General features: G+C 44.0%; 1 protein-coding gene across 5 annotated transcripts in view; it reads left to right on the top strand.

The window, feature by feature from the left end:
• Positions 1-1,519: 1,519 nt before the first annotated feature.
• Positions 1,520-18,861, top strand: part of LOC121593079 (neurabin-1) — a 64,451-nt gene continuing 47,109 nt past the window's right edge. For 2 of the 5 annotated variants that reach the window (XM_041915139.1, XM_041915138.1), the window contains exons 1-3: positions 1,520-1,755; positions 3,395-3,600; positions 5,334-5,512. The gene's annotated coding sequence lies outside the window, so the exon portion shown is untranslated. Of the gene's footprint in view, positions 1,756-3,394; positions 3,601-4,309; positions 5,198-5,333; positions 5,513-18,861 lie in introns of those variants that run through there. The other 3 variants (XM_041915136.1, XM_041915134.1, XM_041915133.1) reach the window with 3 other exon arrangements.

Here is an 18,861-nt window from a genome sequence, read left to right as displayed (position 1 = left end):
TTTCAGAAGACAATAGTTTATTGTATGAAAATCTAATGTGCATTTGTTAATTAGTATATGCGCAACGATCGTCAACTTTGTTTTGCTTCATTTTATCTTAAATTTGCTCAATTAAAACTCATTTTGTCAAGCTCACGCTTGTCGATCAATATAGAGTTTAGTCTCTTCTGAGGTATACCCAAACTATGATCTGGCAGAATCTTCATTGTTACTGGTATGCGTGAATAGCAAAGCTGTGCTATGTATTAGCATAGTTCCTCAAAGTAACGTACAGACACCAGAGAACTCATTACGTTATAGATCAGCAAAACGAAAGCCAAAGTAAAGGTATCTTTTAAAAGTGCTCCTATGTAATAATTCCGATCTATTTGAAAAGGATGGGCCGGACGGTTAATCAGCAGTAAACAGTACTTAACAGTTTGTAATCGGATAAAGTTCTGCATAAGGTCCAGGACAGGTGCCATTTCTATCGCAGACTTTATAGATACAAAATACTGGTTGTTCGTCAGTCTAAGCACTTCTCACATGTGCTGCAATATTGTGCAAGCTGATCAAACTAGACAAACATATCAATTATATTATTATATCTTTCGCGAAAAAGATGCTCCGAAGGATTTATGGCAGATATCTGTGTAGAACCTTCAGTAAGAAATCAATTCAGCAGGCTATCGATACAATAAACGATCAAGCTTTATGAGCTGTTAAAGAGAGTAAAATAAGCTAATTCCCCATAGAATTACTCGGGAGGAAGATGCTCTGAATTATTTATGAATGCTACACAAAGAAATTGGTACAGCGTTAAGCATTATGAACTGCTGTACTATATAGCCTTATTAGCCTGAAGGTACTCTCATCAGGATTGCCAGCGATATACAGGCCTCTGGTAATTCTTTTACCGCATATCTGTATTCATTGATACTTAATCTATCTGAAGGAAGTAATGTATAACATATGGTGGTTATCAACTATCTTTTGATAATAATATATAACCACCTATCTCAATGAGTTTTTCGTCCAATTGGCATTTCCCAATCGGTATTTAGATCGCTTTTAGATCTACTACATGGCAGACGGCTAAGTCATGACCATTATTTCATTTGGATAGAAAGATAAAACGTGTTTAACATAATGTTGAGTTGGGTTAGAAATAGGATTGAGAAAATTAGTACTTATTGAGAAACGTTAACGTTGGTTTGATTAAAGAAACTGTGCGTTTAAGAAACTGCTCTATATCATTCGTTTATTCGAGTACTTGCTTAGCAGCTTATCTACCTTTTTTAATCTTAAGGGGCTTTAATATAGTCGAATTATAGTCAATTCGTCGATGCTCCTTCATGTAATAGATGTCAACGCACTGATTTGTTTTGTTCGTAAATATTCTTTCGGTTCAGATTGGCATCAAAAACAGCAATCTGTTGTAAAGATTAATACAATATAAAGAAATTCAAGAGGAGGTGGGTGAGAATGTTGAATGTTGTATTTATTTCTGTATTGAACGATTATCTTTCAATAACACAGGTGAATCGAAAGAGAATGTAGCTAATCAAACGAGTATGGAGTTTGAAATTGATAGCAACATTGGTAAAAGAAGCAAAGTCGTTAGCAACATTCAAATTTGAAAAGATATCGGCGGGAACTTATTACAGAAGTTCTTCGGATTGAAATTGACGAAGGCAAGACAAACGACCACAGTGGGGTAAACTCGATTGGAAAATTTGAAAGAAATCTAATAGTCTATGAAATGAAATATAACAGGTAAGCCTACATATAAAACATTAATTGAAAATATTCAACATACAACTAATTTTCTTTCGCAGTATAGAAATAACTGAATTGAATATATTGAATAGGACTTCTCTACAACTATTGAGGCTAATATAACACTCAATATATTTTATCATCTTTTGGTAACATGGAAATAATCTTTATTTATGCCAATGGTATCTTTGGCTGGACTGACTATCTAGTTATGGGTAAACTAATCGTTCACAGATTACCTAGTAAATTAGAGACTGGCATGGGCTGACAACGTTTTAGTGTGCCAAATATTATTATTATTATAAATAATGATACTATTGTCGTAACTACAAATGACAAGAATAGTAAAATTTTAAGGGTCAAATAATCATAGGCCGGTTTTGTGGTACAGTCGTCAATTCGTACGACTTAACAACGTGCCCGTCATGGGTTCAAGTCTCGAATAGACCGTGCGACGTAGGACTGATTATCCCGCTATGGGTAATCAACAAGTCACTGAAAGCCAAGCCCACTAGTGTTGTAGTCAGGCCTTGACCGACAACGGTTGTTATGCTAAGTAAGAAGAAGAAACAATCATAGCAGTTTGTTCTCACAGTAGCGCTGCATTGAAATTGTGACTATTATCAACAGCTGGAAAAATCCTCCTTTTTTAATCCCAAATAACCCACTGTAAAACCACTTCAAACCCACGTGGGTTTGTGGTGGACGATTCAGTCGTTAACCCACCAAATTTAAGAACAATCGGAGCTGCCAGTTCCGATCCGATGTATTTATCTTGCCCACCCTTAACCCACCTTTTCCAAAAATGCTTTGAGGAAAAGTTTGGTCAAGGGTTGGCTTAGATCAATATGCTGGACAGGATTATAACTCCTCGGTTGATTAAATTCATTCACTTACATCACTCCACTTCAACTTCAGCAATATTATTAGTCTATAAACTATGCACTGACCAGCGAAATGGAAAAGTTCATTCGCAAGTAAACAAACACACATATACATAAAACATGTTTGTTTTACAACAAATCAACTTAAACACACACGTTTAACAGCTTCCTTTGCACAATTAAATAAAATTTTAACACAGGTAAAACATGTTGAGCAAATAAATTGCCCGTGCATAAAAATCTGACTTCAACAACATTGAAGTAGCTGCTTCTGTGGCCATGTGGCTTAACCCACCAAACTGATAGTTTATTAGCTTTGTTTGATGGAATTGGATTTTTAGTACAAGAAATTGGTGACGTTTTCGGTATCTTGGTTATATGGGAATATTATAAAACGTGTACGTTTAAATACCATTAAACGGCAGCCATTAAGATTCCATTCAGATGTAAACCTTTTGTACAAACGACTTTGTGAAGGATGCGCTTTAGATGTTTTTTTTTTTCGAGTTTTATTAATAGTCGTATGAACGCTATCAAGCGTAAGCTGATCAAATGATCAAAATAATTGAAAAGAAAAACAGTCATATAAACGCTTTTGTTTGGCAGCATAGCAACGCACAACCTAAAAATTGATCATCAGGGATGCGGCGAGAAATGTGCTAAAATGTCGATAGTATTTTGTTACTTGGGCAAATGCTAACAGCGAGAAAAGGAGACAACAATATATCTACAAACTATTCTTCTCTTTCTAGACAACAAAAACGTTCTGTAGGTGTCGCAATGTGAGAGAGTGAGAGAGGCGACCAGAGCTGTCCAACTGGCAACTGTCATGCTTGTGTTTGTTCCCTTCAAATGCAAACCAGCGTCCGAAGAGAGCGTACGTTGCGTGTGCAGTGCGAGAACGGATTGTGAAAAGTAATTGTAAATGAAAACTTTGAATCAAAAGAAACAAAAGGAGGTAAACGAATCGTTAGTGGGCAGTTCCGTCTGTAGCAATCAATTGCACTGTGTACAATAATATACAAAGAGGCTTGTCTGGTGTTCGAATGGAAGTTAGCAAGCTAGAAGGGGGAGACCTAGCATCTCAAGACTTCCTCAAGCCGCTACCATTCCAGTTCTGTAGCAGAATTGTGTGTGCATGTGAGTGTGTGTGTGTGTGCGTAACCTTTTGTGGTGGCTTTGCAGAGGCACGGAAAACATGTTTGCGATTGTATTTCCTTCGCCCGTTTTGCAGCCACAAGAGCCTTAAATGATCCTAAAAATTCGTGTGTGAGTGCATAGGTGTGTAAAATTTTGCTTCACCCCGTCGACGGTTAGAAACTCCCGGCAGGGGCAAAAATCCCGTTCCGCGAAAGGAGTGTCCCGGTGCCCTTTTCCCAGCCAAACGCAAAATCCTAGTGAGACGCCGACGGCTTGGCTCTCTTTCGATGTCTCTCCCTCTGTGTCTCTCACATCTCGTTTGCTCTCAATGTAGGCGTGTGTGCTGTTTTTGAGTCTCGCGATAGTGTTGTTTGCTCTCAGGACAACAAAATTAGTTCTGCTCGAAGGGCGTAAAGGAGGGTTGGAGGCATTTTTGCGCAAGTACCGCACCCCTTCTAACACACTCCAATCCTCCACCGGTGTATGTGTGTGTGTGTGTACGTTTATGCTGTGAAGCAGAAGAAGAAGAAGAGGCAAGGGCACAACTGAACAGTGCGTCGGTGTGTGCGTGCGGCTTTTGTTTACACGGTGTTTCGCCGCCGGGACAACGTCCGCGCGTAGGGAACCGCCGCGTACAAGCAGCGTGCGAGCGGCTGGTAGAGAGAAAGAGACACAAACAAAGAGGCGCGCACGAGTGAGAGGGCGAGCTGTGCTCGACTCTTGTCAAAATCGGGATCGGGAACACGGCACAACCACTCGCACACTGTTTACCTCTCAGCCAGCGGTAGAAGGCTGTGCGTTCGCTTGTTGTGTGCATTCGTGAAGAAACAGTGTCGTGTGCTGGAACTGCTGGGGTGTGCACTGTGTTTGATGTTGGTTGTGTCGAAAAGGGAAGAAGAACGTGAATTCAAATTGCATTTCAGGACTGCCTTGTGGATGCATTTCCCTCCGAATCAGTGTGTGTGGGAAATGAAACGCTGCAATTGAACGCACTCTTTCACGTCCTTTTCCTTCCAAGCCGACGCCACCGGGTTCCCCTTGACTCATCCCGGAGACCGTGGTGCGCTGATAAAGTGTGAAGCAGCAGCTCCTCTGCTCAAGTGCTGCGTGGGCACCCTTGTTGGTTGTGCTGCAGAATCTCGGCATCGAAACGCGATATGTTGTTGACGATGCAGCCGTGAAGATGATGTACTGGGTGCGTGTGTAAGTGGGTAATTTTGAAGGGTGAGTGTGTGTATGTGACGAATAAATGTATGTGTCCAAAGGAAAAGGAAAAGATAGATCCCACACCACCACTCCATCCTTATTGTGCGCTGTATAATTTCAAATGTATGTGTGTGTGTGTGCGCGTTAGTGTGTGCTCTGGTGTGGAAGGTTTAAAGGGCATCTTGTAAGCTAAGCGGGGCTAAAAGAAGGTATTTAATAGTCGTGGCTCGAAACCCGAAAAACCACTCCAGAAGTTTTCACTCCGTGTTACGCCCAAGTGTGAATTTATGTGATGTGTGCCTATATATTTAATGTGTGTGTGTGTCCCTTTTCCCTACCCAACAGTATTAAGGATGATACGGTGCAGTGTGTCTTAGCCAGGAAGTGAAGATCGAAGGGCTTTGTGCAACGTTTCGACCGAATTCAGTGAGGGATCGGTTGGAAAGTGTATGTTACAGCCATTTTCACATCCTGTGTGAAGTGAGAGGAAGCAGAAAAAGCAGTTGGCTGCGCTGCCTTCACTGGTAATGGGATAAACATTTTTATTATATTTCTATGTACAATACATAATTTAAAATAATTTTAACGAACAACAACTAAGCCAAATCACTTTTAAGTGAAAAAAAGATAAAAGGGCGGAACTGACAGTTTTTTTTTCTTGCATTTCTTGCCGAGAGAAGTAGTGTCCCCCTTTCTCACTCTCTGTCTCTCTCTCTCTCTCGGGGAGCACACAGTGCCCACATCCTACACTGATGTCGGTTTACGCACTACTACAGCCATGCCAGCACGCACACGCAGCCGCACTCACACGGGAGCACAGCACCGCGGAGAGTATCCTTCCTTCCGTTTCTGTTGCTGTGGTGATGGTGGTGTGCGCCCACACACACACGCAGCATCCTTTGGATCGTTTGGCTATATGGCTTGGCAATATGCTCCACTATTGACGAAGGGCGCAGTGTGATGGAATCTCCATCGCAACCGTGTGAGCAGTATGAAAACGGACCGTAGTAACACTTGTATTTGTGCACGGGTAACCCTTTCCGCACGCTCGAGCCTAAATAAAACCTCAAAAGTCATCCTTCTGGGCCGCTCCCGCTTCCCCCTTCTATCAACCCGTATTGAATTTCCCGTACGGGCAGTGATTTTCCAGCACTTTTCTTCTGCTTCTTCTTCTTCTTCCTTGTCCACGCTCTCCCTTTTGGGGAGGAAAAACCGGGGAGCTATTTTACCGGAAGGTTCTCGCCGTCGTCGCCCTGGCGCATGCGAAAATCTTCAAACATTTCTTCTCGGTACCGAGATGGGAGGAGGTTTTTGGGTGCAAATGTGTGTGTTTGTGTCAGGATGAAGCTTTTTTTCTCTATTTGTGTAAAATTAGTGGTTGGAAAAAAAACAGCTTTTTGGTTGGCTAGAAAATACCGCCCAATCTCTTTGCCGGCACCACCATCTGTGATTTATCGTCTAGCACAATAGTTGAATAAAATTAACTCTCTCTTCAAGATTGCTTCTCTATCCGAGATTAGATCCCTACAGTTACGTGTTGCCAAGATCAAACGAATGCGCTAACAGGCCGGGTCAGAAGAATCGACTACCATTATTGACTTGGAATTGTAATGATAAAGCAATTTAAAATGAGATTATTAGTATATCAATGAGGGATAGTTGATAAATTTAAACTTAATGTAACAGAAGTGCAGAATTTGGAGGAAAAAAAACAACAAAATTTATCGATTAAATATTTGTTTTATTCTTAGCACTTCTTATTGTAGGTACAACAGGAGTTATTAGACGGACTTATCACTCATTCATTTTTCATGTTTTAGAGAATGGTCCAACAGCATAAATAAAGTGTTCTATTAGGTCTGTGTCACAATGTTGCTTCAATTTCCACTTTTTGCCTAGGGGTTTTTGTGCTTGGGGTTTAAACCGAACAGAATGATTTTGAACATTAAACATTTACACCTAACACCAAGGTCGTCGTCGCAAGCCCTTGTATTAGAGGCTTTATTGGGGGTGTCCAAGCTACCATAAACTAACTAACTCTATGGCACGTTAAAAGAAACCTGGCGGTGGTCGTAGTACCCAAGTTTGCGCCAAGGGCCTACCGCAGCAACGTCTCATTCCGTGTAGCAGTTTATGATGTTTGCTCATGGATTCTTAGCCACAACACAGTCGCGTTCCGTGCAATTGGGCCGCGCGAACCATCATCGTTTTGCCCTTCTTGGGCTGGCATTGAAAATCCAGGGGCGTCACCCTTGTGTGTGTGTGTGTGTGTGTGTAGCTGTGGCGACTCGCAGGCCTAGTTTAATATAGAACGCACGACTTGGTGTGTCGTTCTTTTTCCTGACCTCCAGCCCGAACGGGTGCCGAGTCCAGCCAGCAGGCCCGGCACGGCATTGCTGGTGGAGCTTATTTTTACCCGCCGCACAACCGAAGGGCTCTCTGTATCTGACGTGCCTTAATGTTCGTCATTGTCGGTGGGAGTGTGTGTGTGTGTGTGCGCGTTTGGTTGGGTATGTGCGGAAGCCACCTTTAGCTGGACGGTTGATCACGAAGCCGTACGAAAGTTGAAAGTCGACCTTGCCCAGCCATGGCCGGCTTCACCTGCTCTGCTCGGTCGATTGGTTGATCCAATGATCCGGTGGTCGATTTATAAACGTGGCGCATAATTCCACCCCCCCCCCACTCCACACCCTGGGTGCACGTGGAGGTCCAAGGGGTTGGCGGGAGAGTGTGTGCCCGGTGAATGCGCAAGTGGTCCGAGGTGAACCGGAGCAGTAGTAATTATCGATGCGGTATCAAACCTTTTTTTCCCTCGGGACGGTGTGGAGTTGACCTGCAATTTGGATGCCAATAAAAGGAGTGCCCAGAGGTCCGTTGCTATATCATGTCTACTTTAAATTTAACAGCGATAAATGAGGTATTATTTTGAAAATAGTTATTCTACATGGAACTGTAAAAGTGACGCAAAGAGACTGTGAAAGGATGTCAAACGAAACAATTAGTTTCTGACAATAAGTTGAATAATTTGCATATTACATGAATGTAAAATGTTACGTCCTGGGGAATGTAACGGTCTAGTCATTTACACACTTCGTGCCATGTTGGGTGTGGATCGAGTGTGGTCTGGGATTTGGGCAGACCTTTTGGGCTATGAATTTTAATCAATATCATGTTCATTCCACTAAACTCTAGCAACATTTGGCAAGCAACCACTATCGACAGCTCAACTACCCATCAGCAAAAGAAAGAATTTAACGATTAATTTGCTAGAGAGTGTTAATTATGAGTGCCTCCCAGGAGTGTTTCTCAAATTGGGGAGAGAAGCTGTAAAGTTTCAAAGCGTCATGTGGCGACGAGAAAGCTTTTATAGTATCAAGGTGTATTGCAAGACAGAAACTAGCTATCGCTCATCTTTAAAAACAAATGTCTCTTTGTTTGACATCGATCCAATTTAAAAACAAGGTTAATTGCAATTCGCCAATCTCCTTTATTAGATTGTTGGATTAAAACTTACTAGTAGGGGGGAGGTGCGAGGTTTTTCCCTCCTCTCTGGCCCATGTTAGTATCCAACTAGTGTGGCTTCCGATCGGTGCACTTCGGTTCTGTATCTCTCCATCTCCACGTAAGCACACGACCCATTGCCAAGACACTCGGGCGAATGGCACCGGTCAGTAATGTCAATATTTACCGACTTAAAAGTCGTACACGGACAGCAGTGATCCGGAAATCATCGTATCCGCTCATGTTCGTCTCCCCTTTCGCGCTCAGTCGGTCGGTCGGTTTGTGCAACCGGTTTTGCAAATTGTGTATGTGTGTGTGTGGTTCGGAAAGGGAGTAGCGAAATGTGAGTTCGCCCCCCCGATAACCCATAAGCGGATTAGACGGGCCCCGCTAAAGCCGAGCTAGGATCGGATAAAACTAACGCCCCAGAAAGGAAAACTGCTTCCGAAGGCATAGCAAGTAAAAAAAAAACTGGCGGAGCAACATCCACACGGTTGGGTCGGATTAGCCATGAAGCCAAAACGGTGAATCCTTCGGTGTCACATGAATCAAACTCGTAGAGGGAGGGAAGGAAACGTTTTGAGCGATGAGCTTTGTTTACCTTGTGCGGTTTATGGTGAACTCTCCTCTCCACGGTGGTGGTGACCGTTAGGCTAGCGGAATTGGACGCAGAGGTCACGTCGGAACGTTTGTCCAAAACCTTTCCCCTGATTGATGGAGAAGATTAAGAATTTTCAGTAAAGATGTCTAATGTGCTAAATTTTTTGGACATCAGCGCTGTATTTTGGCACACCGGAAATCGTATGAAGTCTTCGTCTCCAGAGCGTCCTTGTCAAACGTTGGGATTCGAGGAATTGTGGGTTTAAAAAACAACCTTCAAGTCTTCAATTTCATGGTCCAAATGCCCACACAAACTGCAGTGTAATACGATCGAGCGTGGTCGAGATGTGGTTTCCTCACACGCGCGCTAGCCACATTTAAAGGAATCAGTTTAAAGATCAAGGCCTTAAGAAGAAGTTGCCATTTACGATTTCCTGCGCTTGCTCCAAAAGCATTCGGTCAATCAATCACACTTTTTTTTTGTTGGTGTGGACGTTTAACTCCCCAGCTATACATCTTCGAACGTGGAAGTTGTTAGAGGTATGGTGATGGGAGCTGGCCAATAACCACCTCGACGTAAATCAGAATGCGCTTCCCGGTATGGGTAACTCGCTGGTACTCGATGCCTAACTAAGCCTGCTAACGTCTCGATGGTTTGGAGGAGTTGTGAAAACATAAGCTATTCATGGTTCGTTTTCCAGCCTACCCTAGATATGACCCTCGTGTCTCAGACGTGCTAGAAGGGGTCAGCAAGCCTAAAGACATGGTTCACAGAGCGCCGACGGCGGGGACCGTAAGTGCTATTAAGCTCTGGTGTGCATCTGTGTTTATGTTGAGTGATGATGGGCATAAAGCTCGGATGAAAACGGAAGACCACACAGGTTCCGGTCAGCGGAATTCCTCTCGGAAGAGGGTGTGTTTGGGCTCTGTGTTCAATTTCATCGTGTCACTATCAAACCGCCAGTGACCAGTGAAGACAGTGCCAGCCAACTGAAACTGAAAAACAAAAGCCCCACACAAACCGTTCGGATGCGTTCGCTTTCCTGGTCCACTGGTTTGGTGGTTCAAGGCTTGGTCAGGCTGATCTTCCTGGGGAAAGGCGGAGGAGCTGAGAGCAGAAGAGACCAAGAGAGAAAGTGTTTCGCCTGACCGCTGGTTGCGCGGCAAAAGGTGGCACAAGCAGCGGTATTCGTGGTGGTTCGACTTTCGTGTCGATTAAGTTTCGGTACTGGTGTGTGTGTTTATGCGAGCTGGCCGCAACATGTTTAACATTTTATTTCTTCCTTCTTCGGAGAGAAGGTGGCTGGAATTTAGATAGCCTTATTTTATGCCCACCTGCCCCGGTGCTTCGTGCCTCCAATGATTGGCATGGCTTGGCGATGGTGTGCATTTTTCGGCGGTAGAAAATGCTCATTGAATTTAACTATGCGGAGCAATTTCACAGTTCCATACCGGTGCAGGAATTGTGGATGGAGGCTTTTTACTCACAACTGTTCGAAATCGAAAGTTATACACATTCCCATGCTCAAAAGCCTGCTATCAGTGATAAATGTTGGGGAAACAACGAGGAACTCCGATATCTTCTGGCCATGCTCGAACTTCTTGGACATCGATCAACGGCATGAATCCACTTTCTTCTACGCTGAGATCCAGTAGATGCTAGCAGATATGTAAAGACGACGCGATAGCAGTAAAATTTGGAGCTTAAACCAGTTCAGCCACTTCAGACCGTCACCTGCCGGTATGGCGGGGACTGGGACGTTACTGTCCGGGAACTGGTCTGAAAGTTGTGCCAGCCTTTTGTGGCGTCCCGAGTGAATCCATCAAAATTTGCCCTTTTTCGAGTGCTGAAATTAAACCGACGCGCTCGCAAGTAGTTAAGAGCGTGTAAATGAGAAGAAAGTTTTATAATGTTGTTCAAGTTTTTGAGCCCCAACACTCACACCTACTGTAGGGAAACTGTGAAAAAACGGACGATGAAGTATCCTTCATAATTCACATAGCACGGGTAGATATTGCATGAGGGAGAGAGTCAACACTGTTGAGTGTTTGTTGAAATGTGAACACAATCCTTGGGCACACAGAGCCGACACCGACCGAGCGAGTTGACGTAAAAAGTAACTCCACAGACAGTGCAAAGTAGTACATCATTAGCGGAAGAAGAGGGTTTTCGGCGAATTGAGACTTGCTCTTAGTGGCGCGCTGCGTTCGCAGTGGTATCAATCTTGAACTGAGCTGAGGGTAAACTACACAACAGTTACCACTTGACAGTTTCAACGGTGCTGGTGTGTCCCATTGGAAGTATGCAGACACGAGGCATGATTCCTAATAAGAACATTCCGCCGTCGTCCCACGCGTCATATTTTGTTTTGTTGGCGCAAATCTGTAAAGTTTGTGATGAAAATATATATATCACCAGCTATAAGCATGGTGGGCACATTGCAGACAAATTGGTGTGATTTATCATTCGTTTATGGAATGTAGCAGTTTGGATCGAGGACTGTTCCAATACCGGTATCACCCGGCATAGAGTGGAGTTAGGAGAAGGAGAAGAAGTGGTCCTAATACCCTAGAATAAGATATTGGACGTGTCGTGTTGCAAAGTAAAGAATGATTCGTCGCTGATGATAAGAAGATCTTTCGCAAACAGTTTTGCCACCAAATGGAACGGTGCGACAAAGAAAAACAGCGAAGATTATCATACTTATCTTATCGAGCGTGTGGTGTAAAACAACGGCCGTACCTAGCAGCGCGGTGATTGATGCGTTCCGGCATTGAGTATTGAGCATCTTGGTCCTGCAATGTACTCAAAGACACAACTTCTTCGATGTGATGAGTCAAACTTTTGCAGCGTTTAATTTGCCTCATTGTTTCGATTTTCATTTTAATTGGGCAACGTAATCCGCGTGCGTGTGTGTGTGCATTGAAATAAACTTAATTTAAACAATAGTAAAGCAGAAAAGCTTGGTTAGAGCCTCGCCAAATAATACGTCTGCTCTTGCAGAGCCTTACAGCCTTACGACTGTGTTATGACACGCGGTATTAAGTTACCAATTTGTCATTACTTATTGCAAGTCACACACACATCTCCCGCCGCCCTGTGTTGCTGTGGGCGATGTTGCCCCCCGAAATGGTTTCCATTTTCCCGCGCACGTTTTCCAGCGCACATATGGTAATGGTGCACTGGGTCGGCAAAATTTGATTGATGGATCAATTTCTATCAATTTTATCGTTGATCAAAGTCGCTATTTTATTCCATTTCGATTTCAAACATAAAAGCGCCCGTGCGAGTGACGCTGGCTTAACACACTGGGGGAAGTGATTTTCTTTCCCTCCTTCTCTGTGTATACGTAGAAGAAAAAAGCAAATAGTTTCACTCTCCGGAATGATGAAATGGAAATCGTGTCATAAATATTTTCCAATATCCAATATGATGACATTCGTTTTCACCATTCCAAGCAGTGGAGACGCGGATGTATGTGTAGTCGTAACGTTTTGAAGCCATTCGGCTGAAGCATATTGGGAGGTTGATTAGTACGTATGCTGAGCTGCCAATGTGAGGCTTATGGCCGATGGTGTGGTATCCATGTAGGGCAAAAGCAGTGTGGGCTAAAAGCTTCCAGATGAACTCCAGACTAGTTTTATAGTTCGGTCTCATCAGTTTGGATTGAACGCTGCAATAGCAATGAAGCAATTCGAATCGCTGGCTCTGGGAGGCTGTGCTTAAAAGCTCGCCGTACAATTTATAGTCATCACTAACGTCCACGTGGGATACTTTTTATTTATGGCTTACCGAGAATAGAGCCGCTCTGCATCTCGATGCTTAATTGATCAGTCATTAGTTTGTGGGTTTTAATCCTGCTGAGCGATGGTGATCGTTCTTCGTATAATCACACCTTTTTTCCCAATCGAAGAAGGGACGGCAAATTAAATTGAAAGCACAAATAAAAAAGAACGTGGAAAGAAAGACAGATGAAGAGGCAGAACGTTGATTGGAGGCCACGGTAGAAATCGGGCGATTAGTTCGATTTAGTTTGAACATTAATACCAGTGTTAGACGGCCCGAGATTTCCGAAAATAAGTGTCACTGAACTATTTTATGGCCGATGTAGTAAGCGTAAACACATAAAGCAATAGAAAAGCTATTTTCCTTGTTCCTTCCTTTTCGTTGCACTGTGCATTGTATGCTGTACCGTTAAAGATCAACAATCTTATCTCTCTTCGTCCGTCCAATAAACGAACTGCTCCTGCTGCTGGTGGTGGCTTTCAAGTGCAAACGACGGCAGGCTAGCGATTTGCCATTTGCCAAAAAATCATTCACCATGATGTTGATAATCAACCGGCACAGGGCAGAAACAGGTTTGCTCAAACGAACACGTTGTTGTTACTCTCTTCTCTGGCGTGTTTCGTCCATTTTCGCGTCGTCGCGTTTCACGTTGACTGACCTCGCGAGAGGCTCACAACTGGTCGCGCGCCTGGTCATCGTCCTCTGCAGCACCACACAGCGGCTCTGGGGTGTAAAACAGCGAGCGCGCCTGTATGTATCTTGAATGGGTCAAACGGAACGGTAGATATCCGTTTTTTACCGTTAAAAAAGAGGAGAGGGTCAATCGCGCAGCGAGAAGGATCGAAGAGGAAACGTAACGCGAAATGCTGTACGAAAACAGGAGAGAAGCTTTGCGGAGCAATCTTAAGAACTGGAACTCTAGAACCTAGACGAAAGGCGCTGAATAGAGAGGAATGTCATAAGCTACAGAACAACGGATCTGTGCGTTGGAGGCTCAGCTTGCCTTTTCGGAGGATTATCTTATCTTGTGAGATTTCCATTTTGCGAATATCTATTTCGCTTTGCACTGTAGATTTATGTTTTTGTTTTGATGTTGGATACTGCTTGGCATGCACCATGGTAATGGAGAGGATGACCAACGAGTCGGAATAGTTATATAACTTTTGGAGTTTCCCAGAGGTCATTTGGTCTTTAAAAACAGATTGAAAATAGTTCGCTTGGGGAAAACGAGCCTGCTAACGGTTCTCCACTCAGCGGTACTGTAAATCCCTGTACTGTAAATCGGTCTTGTAAATTCCTTGACGCGTAACCTACAACAATACCAAACACAGAGGTTCAGCTTGGCTGATGTGGTTTATATTCTACCTCGCTGCGTACGGTTTCCGCTGCATACATGCACCTAATGGGCGATGCTCTACTGAGAAATGTAGCAGCTGATGTACTGGTTCATGCTGTTCTGTAGATTGATTCGTATGCATGTTGATGAGGCTTAATGAATAGTGTGCTGTGCGATCCCAACTATGCTTCACATCTGCCGCACTGGATGTAATAATTTGCAAAAAGTTCTGAACTCTGAACGTGGAGTTTGTTCAGAGGATCAGGCACCGTTGGATAGGGCGCAGGCTGGAATTCATCTTGTTGTTTAACAAAATGTTTTAGAATTCCTTGAAATACGCCAGGGGTTTGCCGATTTTGCTGGCAATCATTCAGCAGTATAATTACTAATTTCTGATCTGCTGTAACCCTGAGACCGCAAAGGGAAGTGTGCGTTTGTCAATGACGCGTGCCACGTGGAGATGAAAGCAACGGGGCTCAGTTGCCTCTTTTACCGTTTGCACAAAGAGCATCTCAGACCAGTACTTTTTGCATCATAACATCTGCCGACAGTGGTGCTGGTGGTCATTTGCATCCAACACCATCCTGCGGGTGCTGTTTCGCTGCGAGCGAAGAGCGAAAGTTAATGGAACGTCTGGACGATTCATCCACGCACTCTCGTGGTCCACTCGACACATACGCCAACGGGACGGGTGTCATCGTCTTTGTTTCGCAGCAGCGACGTGTGGCCCATCCATCGTAAGTTGTGGTAATAGCGCCGTCGGCGGGAAGCCACGACAGTGAAACAAATTCTTTATCAGCTCATTTGCATTCGAGTGCAGCAAACTGCATCGCGCGACGAAACGTATGGGTTTAGTTGGGTGGAAGAGGAGTAGATCCTGGTGTGCGCAAGAGGTAGAAAGGTTCTACGCTCGTCCCCACTATCTCTGCTCGGGGACAACTTCTAGACTTAGTAATCAGCTTGTGTTGAGCGCGACTTCCTTTTACCCCACCACACGAGCAGTGCAGTGAAGCTACGCGATGTAATGGTGTCTATTGCCCACACCCTCGCCTGTTTTATTACCGTTGCCTCCGTCTGTACTTCTGTCCACAAAGCACACGACATGGTCGAAGCTCCTTCGCCGTGATTTTGATCGATTAGCGATGATCATCGGTACTGCTGACTACGCGGTACTATGTGTGATGTACGCCGGCACAAGGTCCACGTCCCGGCCAGAGCGACCCGAGCTCATTGACATCCACAGGTCCCTCCCGGGAGTGACGACCATTCACCTCCATTAGTGTGGATGACTCGGGAATTCATGTACGGAGGAACCGATGTTAATGTTTAGGGAGAGTTGGACGTGTATGTGTGTGTTTTTGTCGATCACTTTGCCCTACATTGACCCTGTCCGGCGGCTGGCGATACGTGTGCACGTGTGTGAATAGATAATCTTGAAACATGATACTGGGCATCTAGGAAGAAAGTGTCTGCGCTGTGCTATGATCGGTGAGGAGAACAGGTTTTTTCGTTGGAATTTGTAAGTAAAAAAGAGAGTTGTTTTTTGTTGAACAATTTAAATTGAAATTAAGTGTTTTTTGTTTGTAGAATATCGCTTACTACAACGTGTAACGAATGAAATTAGCGAACCTATGCGATGCTGACATGCTTGTTTTTACAGCTTTTATTAGCAATATATAACGCTAGTTCAGAGACGACCGCATAGAGCCTATGCTAAACCGTCGGGCCAATACGGCACAGGTTGTGCGATCGAATCTCAAAATGGCGAGAACTGACATGAGAATTCTTCAAGTGTGTATATGATATAAAAGAAATGTGATCGGCAATTGTTAGACAGAGAGAACATATAATATTTATACATAGTATCACACATAAAGAAGAAAAAGAAGAAGATTCCACAGGAAAGAACCAACAACAACACACAAATGAATGAAACGCTTTCTTTGCTGTGCGATTCAGCTGCCGACACCTCCTCACAAGAGAGTGCAGGAGGAGAGAGAAACACGGCGTTAATAATTTATTCCATTTGCAATTTATTAATGGGAATTTCAACAAATCTGACCTGCAGAGTGCATCCATGCAATTCCCCGTATGCTTGGGAAACGGGACGCGTCAGTTAGTGGGATGTTTATGAACCTTTGTTTTGTGCGTCGGGCTTGCACCGAGTGGCCGCCAAGTTGCAGTTGCAGTGGCACTTTTTATTAACACTTCAGCGTATTATTCATAGGAAACACGATGCCTTTTTGCGAATAAACTACGATGCAAGAGCTTCGGATACTTGTATTTTGTATTGCAAATCGGATTTTTTTACAGGTGTAGTAGTAAATTTTATGATACAGTTTTATGTTTTATTTTTATTTTTTATGAAAATAAGCTATTTGCATCAGAATACAATGCTAGTGGAGATTTACCTAAAATATTCGGTCGGATGTGTGTTTGACACGTTGCACATCGTTTTGTTTTATGGCCTATGAGAAATGTATTTTAGACTCCCAACCAACTTGGTGGTCCGCAAGATCCGGAAACTTATTTTCATAACAAAAGAGATTATGTTTCGAAGGTGTAAACATTTACGATGCTGTCTATCACTGCAGTAAAAGTGGCAAACTTTATTTGATTAATGCTATATTGCAAACCCACTTCTTCGCACATACACATACCATTCACACCTAACGCTCATTATTTGGCCGATGCTCTCTCCCGCGCCCATAGCCGATTGGATGCAGCATAATAATCATCATCTGTTGATTGTTTAAATTCGTTGCATCATTAGTCGTGCCGAAGCTCGGTGCACCCGTGAAAGGGAAATCGCACCAGCAGACTACACATATTTGCAACAGATTTTTGATCGCTTTGCGAAGAAACAAAGCGAGAAATGAAAACAAATCAAACCAACAAACATAAAACGGGCAGGCTAAAGTCGAATACGAAAAAGGCATTAAATATGGGGGCGCGCTGCCCTGGTGCCTGCACACACTTTGTCCAATTATTTATGCTCCCCTCTTCATTCCCCTGCTCCTTGCATTCGCATTAGCTTGGGTGAAAGTTCGCATTCGAAAACAACGCATTGTGCCCGGGAAGCTTTTGATTGTTTTTCGTTCGCTGTGCAAAACAATTTCCACCAAGAAAGACGTGGATGTGTGTGAGAGAGTGTCTTATTGATATTGTGATTTGTTGATGCGATGATAGGAACATGCCACAATCGCTTTGTTTAATGTGCCCATTGCCTTGGAGCGTGTCTTTGCTTTTCGGTGTTTGTACACAACCTTTGCGTTGCGGCGCAAACAAAACTAACCTACTCCCCACGAGGCACGAAAAAGAAAGCAAATAAATAAATTATCCAATAAAAATAAATCATAATTAGCGCCTACGGAGATATCATCGCACCTTTTTGGGGGGCGCGAAACTTAGCAAACGGGCGCCCAACGCAGCCGACATTGAGGCCAAACTGGCTTTTTGGGGGCTGCTATGCAAACATGCTGGGCAGAGAGCTTTCCTTATATGGAGCAAATAACAACCGGGGCCGTCGGGTCAAAGGAGCGGGCCGCCCTGTGTGTGGCGTTGATTTATGGGGCGGAATATGTGCTTCTTCGGACCCAGTGACAGGTTTCACCCACCACTGAACCTTGAAGCTATGTCAAACGTAATTTGTGGCTGTTGGGTTGGTTTTGAAAAACGATATAAGTTAAGGGTTTAGTTACCCAAAAAAAGTCAAGTGAGCTGTTTCTTGCTTGCCCATTAAATTCCCACGCTCTTTCCCAGCTTAAAGCTTGGTGGCAGGATGAGAAGTTGCACATGCGGTGCGGACTGATCTCGTCTAGCGAGAACCTACGTCGGGCACACACTTTTAAAAGAGACACACTTTTTTGAACGATAATAATAATATGTTTGACACATGTTGTTGCAGCAGCTCATGGTCGTCGGCTTGTTGTCACATGACGTTTTTTCGTTGGCGTTCGTGTACCGGTTGCGTAGCAGAGCAGCAGTGCGCACGTTGATCGTTATGATTTATTTCGTCGCGGAAGAAATGTAATGTCAAGTTAAAATTACAAGTCTTGTTTTTCGGGAAACTCCCGCCTGCACCTAGCTTCGCGCAAGCCAATATCAACCCCCATTTTGCTTGAATTAGACGCGTCGTGTGCCAACGAGCCGGTTGTTTGGCGGTCGTAAACAGGTGCTTGCAAAATTGCCCATTTCGCCAAATCCCCCTGAACCGTTGTTGTTCCTCACTTTAGCACACGCGACTAGACCCGACCCCGACCAGACAGACAGGGAAATAGTGGAAATTCCGTTCATATCCGTCGATTGAACCCCGCCGTCTCTGTAGTGCGCTCTGGGGTTGGGAAATGGGTTATTTATCGCTCACTCGCTACCCGATTCCGTGGTCGTGTGTCTAACCCTATCTACGGTAAACAGTAGTGAAATCAATCAAATTGGATCATTTACTGCATTCTCCCCCTATCCTTTAGGTTGGTTTACACTGATGGGCAGGAAATCGGTTCCCTTTTTCGGTCGGTGCCCCAACCGTCTAACGATGCCATTTGTAGGGGGCTTGGGAAGGTTATATGTGCGCGGGAGAAATTGGTGTAACCTTCACGAACGCCGAGCACGAAAGAAAGCACGTTATGGATTCCTAATTTGGTACGCGA

This window comes from Anopheles merus, chromosome 2L (assembly GCF_017562075.2).
Source record: "Anopheles merus strain MAF chromosome 2L, AmerM5.1, whole genome shotgun sequence".
NCBI classification, from domain to species: Eukaryota; Metazoa; Arthropoda; class Insecta; order Diptera; family Culicidae; genus Anopheles; species Anopheles merus.
Note: the sequence above shows the minus strand (reverse complement) of the source record. Positions and strands in the feature narration are given on the sequence as shown.